Source organism: Chiloscyllium plagiosum, unplaced genomic scaffold (assembly GCF_037043375.1).
Source record: "Chiloscyllium plagiosum isolate Xiang-an unplaced genomic scaffold, Cpla_swu_hap1 HiC_scaffold_14, whole genome shotgun sequence".
NCBI lineage: Eukaryota > Metazoa > Chordata > Chondrichthyes > Orectolobiformes > Hemiscylliidae > Chiloscyllium > Chiloscyllium plagiosum.
The window spans coordinates 28,839,809-28,850,190 of record NW_028270152.1 but is presented as its reverse complement, the minus strand read 5'-3'; the positions used below and the strand labels follow the sequence as shown (position 1 = coordinate 28,850,190).

The 10,382-nt window shown below is 40.1% G+C and overlaps 1 long non-coding RNA gene across 1 annotated transcript in view; it reads left to right on the top strand.

The window, feature by feature from the left end:
* LOC148147941 (uncharacterized) overlaps nt 1–10,382 on the top strand; it is a 117,433-nt gene that overhangs the window by 17,064 nt on the left and 89,987 nt on the right. The window lies entirely within an intron of this gene.

Sequence of the window (10,382 nt, the reverse complement as noted above, 5' to 3'; positions counted from 1 at the left end):
GACGTTATGGCACATAGGGCATACTGTGATATCAGTGCAGTTCATTGGACATTTGAAGATATACTAACTGACCTTGACACTCATGTAACATCATTGAACACCTTGCGGTATTGTATCTTGGTCCTTAGGGCTAAGCCTCTGGTATTGATCATCATTTCTGCTAAATCCCACTGCCTTTTCAAAGATTATCTGGAGGTCCTTTTCCTCTGTTTGGATAGGGTACATGTCTACTCCCTCCCTATCTGTTGAATCTAGGCCTACATTGACCTGCTGTGCTTTTCCAGCACCACACTCTCGACTCTGATCTCCAGCATCTGCAGTCCTCACTTTCTACTAATGGAAAATGTTTAGCAAGTGCAGGGTGTCTTTGGCTTGTGTTGGCACTCTCATGATTTTGCATACCTTAATGTTGCCTAGTACAACCATATAGAACATAGAATGATACAGCGCAATACAGGACCTTCGGCCCTCGATGTTGTGCTGACCTGTGAAACTGATCTGAAGCCCATCTAACTGACACTATTCCATTATCACCCATATATTTATCCAATGACTATTTAAATGCTGTTAAAGTTGGCGAGTCTACTACTGTTGCAGAAAGTGCATTCCACGCCCTTACTACTGTCTGAGTAAAGAACCTACATGTAACCTCTGTCCTATATCTATCACCCCTCAGTTTAAAGGTATGTTCTCTTGTGCTAGCCATCACCATCTGAGGAAAAAGGCTCTCACTGTCCATCCTATCCAATCCTCTGATCATCTTGTACGTCTCTATTAAGTCATCTCTTAACCTTCTTCTCTCTTAGGAAAACAGCTACATGTCCCTCATAAGACCTTCCCTCCATACCAGGCAACATCTTGGTTAAATTCCTCTGAACCCTTTCCAATGTTTCCACATCTTTCTATAATGCGGCAACTAGAACTGTACGCAATGCTCCAAGTGTTGTACGCAATACTCCAATACCAAAGTTTTGTACAGCTGCAACATGACCTCATGGTTCCAAAACGCACTCCCTCTACTAATAAAAACTAACACACCGTACGCTGTCTTAATAACCCTATCAACCTGGGTGTCAACTTTCAGGGATCTATGCACATGGACACTATCCAGAATCTTACCATTTGCCCAGTACTCTGTATTCTTGTTACTCCTTCCAAACTGAATCACCTCTCACTTTTCTGCATTAAACTCCATTTGCCACCTCTCAGCCCAGCTCTGCAGCTTATCTGTGTCCCTCTGTAATCTGCAACATCCTTCAGCACTGTCCACAACTCCACCAACTTTAATGTCAGCCACAAATTTACTAACCCATCCTTCTAAGCCCTCTTCCAGGTCATTTACAAAAATGACAAACAGCAGTGGCCCCAAAACCGATCCTTGTGGTATAAATTCAGACAGCACAAAATTGCGTGATGCCTGTACTATGAGCAATGCAGATTAATCATGACTCATGACACCCATTCCCACTTTCAGGGGCTATTGAATTTTCTAAGCAAAATGCTGGAAACATGTTGGTAAGGCAGACTAATGGAGTTAGCATTTCAGGCACAACCCTTGATTGGAAAGCTTCCAGACTTTTCCAAGGTTTTTAAAAATCAGAATCAAGATACAGAAGAATTTCCCAAAAAATGCATTAAAACTTTGCCCATTTAAGTTGCAATCTCAGGGCCATAACGTTTTCTACCTATGTTTGTCTTCATGAGTATTATGTCCACAATCATCCACTTCACCTACATACACATTTGTAACGTTGTTGCTATACCATAGGTAAGGGCATTTGGAAATAACAAAACAAATGTGTACTCAAGGTTCATGCACAGGGAGTTTCCTAGTGAAAGTAAAACAGAGTAGAAGATTTGGAGAGTTTTAGTGCAGCCAGAAAGAGGCATTTTCCTGTGTGGTTTTACTCAAGTCACTGGTATCAAATACAGGCTTAAATGTAGCAAAGTGTCAATGTTGTCTCTTTATCAGCATCAAACACTTTAAACATTGCTTAAATAATTTCGCTATCCATCCCAATACCATATCAGGAAATACTCAATGTGCATATGCTAAAGGAAATCTAGGACTATCCATTCCCTCAAACACCAATCAATATGTATTGCATAAATGGAATTGACTGATGTATGAGTCCATGTTGATGCAGTACCCTCTATTTGGAAGCAGACCTCATTATTGACCTCTCATATCATCGAGCACTCCTGATCTGATCAGTAATTTACCGATCATTCAATTCATTAGCTCGCCCTCTACACTCGTGATCTTTTGGCATTAGTCACTCTTTTTTCCCCTCTCTATTTTCTGACCTTACTAAAATCTTGTCTCACTTCAGTTTTTGGTCTGATAATGGGCATAAAGTAGAATTGCAAATTTGTCCTTTCCCTTTCTGAATGTTCACTGGGCTGTTTTACATTAATAAATTGCTCCACCTTTATTACCCGTGGCACAATGAACATATGAAAGAAGATACGCAAGAAAAATCACATAAGTAGGAACATAATTACATCATCAGATATAAACTGTCTTATTCTCACATGTCCATCAAAAATATTGAGATTTGAATTTTTGCGAGGACAAAAAGGATGTTCACATTAGCCAAACAGGCACTAGGTTGTATGGGGGTTAAAAAAATAACCATGCTGAGTTGATAGAGGAGCATTGTTTGACTTGGAGGTTATAGGGACCAATTAGATAAGAGGTTAACATAATTGGCATTAATGGGGCATGGTGAATATAGGAGAAGATAAGGAGTGAGAACAAGATGATTGATCTTTGCTTTGTTGTTTCTCTTACAAGTCCTGGAGCCAGCCTTTCATACACCCAACCTTTGCACCTGGTCAACCCTGTGGCTGTCTCTGCATTGTTTCTGGGATGATATGCCTAACTCCCATTAATTCCCATGTCACCGAATGAAAGTGAAAATGTCTGGGAACCACTTTCAAAGTCTGATTTATGGATTTGGACTTTGATTTGATTTGATTTGATTTATTATTGGCATATGTGCAGAGATGCAGTGAAAAGTATTGCTTTGTGTGCTAACTGGACAAATCATAGCTTAAATATGTATAGCAGGGTAATAGAACAGAAGCTGAAAATGTGTTGTTGGAAAAGCACAGCAGGTCAGGCAGCATCCAAGGAGCAGGAGAATCGACGTTTCGGGCATGAGCCCTTCTTCAGGCTCCCCTATCAGCGTTCTGAAAAGACCACTCCCTCCGTGACTCCCTCGTCAGGTCCACACCCCCCACCAACCCAACCTCCACTCCCAGCACCTTCCCCTGCAATCGCAAGAAATGCAAAACTTGTGCCCACACCTCCCCCCTTACTTTCCTCCAAGGGCCCAAGGGATCCTTCCATATCCGCCATAAATTCACCTGCACCTCCACACACATCATTTACTGCATCCGCTGCACCCGATGTGGCCTCCTCTATATTGGGGAGACAGGCCGCCTACTTGCGGAACGTTTCGGAGAACACCTCTGGGACACCCGCACCAACCAACCCAACCACCCCGTGGCTCAACACTTCAACTCCCCCTCCCACTCCGCAAAGGCCATGCAGGTCCTTGGACTCCTCCATCGCCAGACCATAGCAACACGACGGCTGGAGGAAGAGCGCCTCATCTTCTGCCCAGGAATCCTCTAACCACAAGGGATGAACTCAGATTTCTCCAGTTTCCTCACTTCCCCTCCCCCCACCTTGTCTCAGTCAAATCCCTCGAACTCGTACCACCTTCCTAACCTGCAATCTTCTTCCTGACCTCTCCGCCCCCACCCCCACTCCGGCCTATCACCCTCACCTTAACCTCCTTCCACCTATCGCATTTCCAACACCCCTCCCCTAAGTCCCTCCTCCCTACCTTTTATCTTAGCCTGCTTGGCACACTCTCCTCATTCCTAAAGAAAGGCTCATGCCCAAAACGTTGATTCTCCTGCTCCTTGGATGCTGCCTGACCTGCTGCGCTTTTCCAGCAACACATTTTCAGCTCTGATCTCCAGCATCTGCAGACCTCACTTTCTCCTAATAGAACAGAAGGCAGATTATATTCTTAAAGCTACAAGTGCAGAGAAAGATCAACTCTAACATATGAGAGATCCGTTCATAAGTCTGATGAAGTTGTTCTTGAATTGGTTGAGACATGTTTTTAAACTTTTGTATCTTCTGCTCGATGAAAGAGGGTGGAAGAGAGTGTAACTGGAGTGGGAGGGATCTTTGATTATGTTGGCTGCTTTCCCGAGACAGCGAGAAGATGAAGACAATGGATAGAAGGCTGGTTTTCATGATGGACTGGGCTGCGTCCACAACTCTCTGTAATTTCTTGCAGTCTTGGGCAGATCAGTTCCCAGACCAAGCTGCGTTACCACCAGATAGAATGCTTTCAATGGTGCACCTGTAAAGATTAGTAAAAATTATTATGGACATGTTGAATTTCCTAAGCTGCTGAGGAAATAGAGGTGTTGGTGTCTCTCTTGACTGTAATGTTGATGTGGTTGGACCAGGATAGATTGTTGGTAATATTTATTCCAAGAAACTTGAAGCTCTCTACCATCTCCACCTCAGCACCATTGGTACAGATAGGGGCCTGCCCTCCACTTCGCTTCCTGAAATCGATGACCAGTCCCTCATTTTGCAGATATTGAGGGAGAGATTGTTGTCTTTACACCATGCCACTAAGCTCTCTACCTCTCCCCTGTACTCTGTCCTGTTGCTTGAGATCCAATCCAGGGATGTCATCATCAAACTTGTAAATGTGTGCTTCTGACTCAAGATTGAAAACTCAGGCCTGAATGCTTCTCCTGGGGGAGCAGGAAATAGAGCAGCTGCAACAATGACTACACCTATATATCTTACTTAGACTGGTAGAATTTTTGACTGGAAGCAGATGATTACAAAGCTTATCTGCTTTGTACCCATGTTCCCATGGATTTACATATGTTGCAAATTGTTCACATGAATAGATCTAATGAATGATGAATGTTTCCAATCTATGTGCACGTGTGTTGCATTACTAATTCTTCTCCCATTTAGTAATGAATAAACACAATCTTTTCGATAATTTAAGGAACTCTGGTTAAATTGGCTTCTTTTTAGTTTATTTTGGTCTGGGAAGAAAATATATCCACTAGAAAAGGGATTGTCTTTATCCTAAACACACCCAATCCCTCTTCACCACCATTGGGCACCCACCACCTTCTCAGTCCCTGACTTACTCTAAACACTTATTTACTGACCTGGCACCCTACCCAACTGAACTGCACGCGAACCATAACCCTACCTTATACATAATTTCACAGGAGTTGTCAACATGTTTGACTGTGCCACTGGACAGTAAAACAAAAGGGGGAATGTGTTTGTCTTCACTGTAGATGTGTGGATTCCTGGACAGGTTTATAATATGAAGACCCATTATAGGAATTTCCAGAGTAGAGAATATCTAAAGGAGAATGTATAAATTTTTAATCCATTTTGCAACACTTTTTTTTGGCCATTAATGAACCAGCTAGGTTTTATAGCAATCAATGGTAATTTCATGGTCACCATTAATGAAATCACATTTTATGTTTCATGTTTATTAATTGGATCTAAATTCAATTAATTGGTCTAAATTCAATCAACTGCTGTGGTGAGGTTTGAGTCTATGTCCCAAACCATTACTCAGGGCTACAAGTCCAGTCACATTACCATTACACCACCATTTAGCCGTCTATGTTTAAAAGCAATCATGCAAAACATCAAGAACACTTATTTTTCATTTTCAAGTTTTTATCTCAATGTTCACAATTTCTAATTTGCTTTTCACCTGCTTTTGAGTTGCTATGATGTACAAAGCAATGCCCCAGAGCTGAAAAGTGGGTTAAATCTGTAATACTCACAGACACAATGGGCCAAATGACCTGCTTCTATGACCTAAATCTTTCTATATTTTCACAGTTTTGTGACTTCCATCTAGCAGTACTGTATAAACTGTCTCAACAGTGAGATTGGTAATACTTTAATGTTTTTATATTGTTTCAGTCAATTATCAGTTGAACATTTTGAGAACAAAATTATTTCCTTAAGCATTATTATTCAAAGAGCATGGTCATGGATTGATTGGGAAATGTCTGTTTGATCTTAAAATTGAAGTGTTGAATTATTTGTAGTCAAGCAGCACTAACAATGAGGCAAAATTCCCTTTAGATTTCTTAAGCTGGACAATTGACAGAAACACTTTAATGTAATAACACCACTAATTTGACTGATTTTCAATACTTCAAGTTAAATGACAGCTTGTCTTGACTAAACAAATCAAGCAATAAATTCCTTAATTCATTATCCGATATAAAGAGTTAAAATAATACTGATACATTTGCTTGCTTGATTGGTCAGAAACAATATTGTGTTAGTTTAGCATCTTAATCATTTAATCTCCCAGACAGGGTTTCTATAGCATTCAAGACATTTCTGCATTCTGGCAGTTTGTTAAGGACAAAGTTTGTTTCTTGTAAGGAGCTTTTTGCAGCATCAAATGATGCTGAAACACATGTTTCATATACAGGTAGTTCTTTGACAACGTGATGGTTGCATTCTTGTCCAACCCCGCATTATAGAAAAATTGCTCTTTAGAAACAGTGCAATCATGTTACAGCCAACATACAATTTATAAATTTGCACTTCAGAAACAGTGTTCCCAATTCATCAATCAGGCTACAGTGAATTTGTGTTAACGAAACACGCATTATAGCAGAATGACTTGTAATGTAAATTGGGATTGTTTGTAAACTATCTTTCACAAGTCCAATGGACTGTTCGATTATCTCCTCTAAAATGAGAATTAGCTTTCTTTCTGGGTGTAAAGTCCAAGCAAAATTATTTTACTAAACTGCAATAAGTTCATAGTATTCAATGAAATTGTTTTCCTTTTATTTTAAAACTAGAACTACATCTTTTGAATTCCCTATGTGTGCATGAACTTGGGCAATAAAAGCTAGTTTAGCTTGTTCCCTGCTTTTATAAGAAATGTGCTCAATAATGTATTGTGAGTAATGCAATTGCCTATGCTTAAGTAGGTTTTGAGGGCACTAGCTGTAACTCATTATTGTTGTATGCAGAATCCTGAAACTTCTCGATTTGCCACCATTGTGGCATAAGAACAAAGAATTTTCAAGTGAATGGCCTTTTTGTTCCTGCAAATACTTTGCAAGTACTACAAATGGAAGAATGATGAAAATCTAAGGGAACTTCACCACCTTCTCAATATAACTAAGGAAAGGTATAGGAACAGGAATTTTCCATTCCAGTGCTCAAAAATGTGTTATTCATTCGATCATGGAAAATGGCTAATGGATTTTCACTATTTTCTCATCTTTTCTCCATAACTCTTGTGTATTTACTTAACATAAATATCTTGATCAGTCTTGAAACTTAACAGAATTGCCCAATCAGAAAAAAATTCGAACTGTGGAACTACCTCTACCAAAGTTATTAATATTTAATGGAATACATGTTTGATTTGTTCTAAAATTAGTCTTTAGTAAACTAAATGTGAATTTGATATTACAGAGATATAAGCATTGATTATCCAGTTCTGACACACTGTGAGCTTTGCATTTACACAGGCTCAGAACAGGTGGTCTAATTACGGACTCAGTGCAAACTCCCAGCATGGGCTCGCTCTCCCTACTGGGAACTTGCTCTTGCTGAGGGTCAGAAAATCCAGCTGCAGCTCATAAAGACAGCTAATTAAAGATGGCCTGATTTTCTTTCTTCAGCTACAAGAGAGAACCATAGAATTGTTATAGTGCAGATGGAGGCCATTTATTCCATTGTTTTTGTACTAGCTCTCTGAATGAACATTATAGTTAAAGGCCATTCTCCTGTCATTGTCCAATACCTTGAATATTGTTACAGTAGAGGAGTAATTGTTTTGATTGTCAAAAAAATGACACAGCATTCTCAAACTTTCTCTGTCACCGATTCTAATGGTGCTTTCCTTAATTTAAGTGTAAGAGTACGGAACAAACACAGCTTAAATGTTCACTTATTGCAAAGATTTGCATTCGCAGTTGCAGGCTTGATTTTCAGGTTATTTTAGATTTGTCAATATTTTCAGAGCTATTCCAGGAACTTTAAAGTTTGGGTTAAACAGAACTGGGGTTAAAGGGCAATTCAAATGTGGCCTATGTGTGCTAGTGGAAGAAGGTGTACTAGTGAGTTGAGATGTTTCTATATGCCTGTGAGCTATGAGATACTCATGGGTAGTAACAAAAGTTTAAGAGCTAGTGTGCAGTGGAGGTCACAGATGGTCACCCTGGTGTTGCAGGAAAAGGACTCCCTCACTCTTAATACTGGACACCATGTCAATAAGCCAGTTAAAAAGAAAATGAAGACACAAGAGGGACTTCTTCACTCTAAGTGCTGCTTACAGAAAGCCTATCAAAAGGAAACATTGATGTGATTCAATCTTGGAGGGAAAATCAAATACAGTGGAAACTCGATTATCCGAATGTGACAGGCGGGCACTATTTTGTTCGGATAATCGATTAGTCGGAAAATTGATTAAACGCTTTTCCTCTGGGGCTTGGAGTTTTAAAGTCTGTTCCTCATTCAGGAGACTGCAGCAGCACACAGCATGTGAGGCTCCGCCCCCCCCAAACCCATTCCAACCCCGCTCCAACCCCACCCCCCACCCCCAGCACAAAGCGCGTGAGCCCCCGCCCCCAACACACCATCCCCTGGGTTCCCCCACCCCCACCCCGGCTCCTCTCTGGGGCAGCCGGACTGCACACCAACAACAAGACTGCCGGTGCTGCTGCCTTTGTGGGGTAAGTCTCCAAATAGCGTACACACACAGCGACAGCCACACATACAACTTTTTACTGCAACTTTTTGATAGGTTCCATGTTTGCCCAGTACAGGACAATGTTGGAGCGATTATTCCTGGGAAGGAGGGTTTAGGGTACACCCCTCTGTAGAACTCCAGGGAAAGTGTGGGGAGAGAGAGTGTGGGAGGTCAGTCATTTAGAGACGGTGCCTGTTTAATCACTGTAAAAACAAAAGATGCGATCGCTGCTGGAAACACGCCTTTGATGTAATGTTTCTATCGGACCTCAAGATCTCCTTCGGATAATCCGATTTTCAGATAATTGGTATTCGGATAATTGAGTTTCCTCTGCAATCTGGTTTGAGATCTTGATAGGGTCAGAAATATCAACACTGGCTGTTGATAGTCTTAGACTCTGCTTTCCCAATCAGAATTAGAAACATTGTTTCTGACCCTGATCACACAAAAATAAACACAACTTTTGATGAGTTCTCCTTACAAATTTCCTAGCTAGGAGTCTGTTGAAGCATAATAGACAAATCCAAGAAAACAGGAGGGAAGAAAATCAGCGTGGAAACCATATCCCCTTCTTCAGCAGTAAGTACTGCATTCTGCGAAGTCAACATCATACAACCACTTTGATAGTTACTGACAACAAATGAGTATGTGAACTAATTGTAGGGGTAGGATGCCAGTTTGATTGGTGGTTACTGTGGCAAGTGGATGAAGGGTTAACTAACATGTTGAGTTGCCCTATCTGAAATATTATCTCAATAATTCTCTTCTCCTTGTAAGACAAAGCAACCGCAAACAGGAAGATGTCAACCGAAAAAGAAGGATATATTTTAAATTTATTTTTCTCATGGGATTTGTGGACATTTTCCTTTTCATTTTGTGACTTCCACAGATTAGTGGAAAACTAAATATTGAGCTTCGAAATTAGAATTCATAAAATCTAGTGTTGCTGTTTGAATTCTTGGTGAAACTTTGTCAGATTTCTTCGAGCCCAAAGAAAAGCTATTGAGATCGTGATAGATGTAAAAACCAGAAAGACTCATACAGATTCTGAGAGGAGAAGGTCAACCAGATCTTAAGAGAACAACAGAATCTACTACTGTCAAAGATAGTTGAGATGATTTTGAAGGATAGTCATGTTCTACAAAAGCTAAAAGTGTTTTCACTTTTAAAATCCTTTGCAATGATAGTGAGACCAGCATTATTATGCACTTCATTAATATTATAAAAAATGTTGTGGACATGGAAACATATTAAGTGTTCCTTGCATGCCATTAAAAACCGAGAATTTTAATAATATTGGACAATTTAGAGTCACAGTAGTTTGCTGAATTGGCCTTTTTGCTCTTACATTTCTTTTTTAATTATACATTTTCTATGATATTTCAGGGGGTGAGGCTGAAGCTCAGCTACCAAAGTTAGGTATGATTTTTCTTTCAGACAGCTTTGGTCAGAGAGAATGTTTGGAATTTGAAAAGTGGATGTGGAGATCATTTGACACATATGCATAAGTCTTTTAAAAATAAAAGTTGTCCTACTTTGTTTTTTCTTCTTCATTGTAATAAG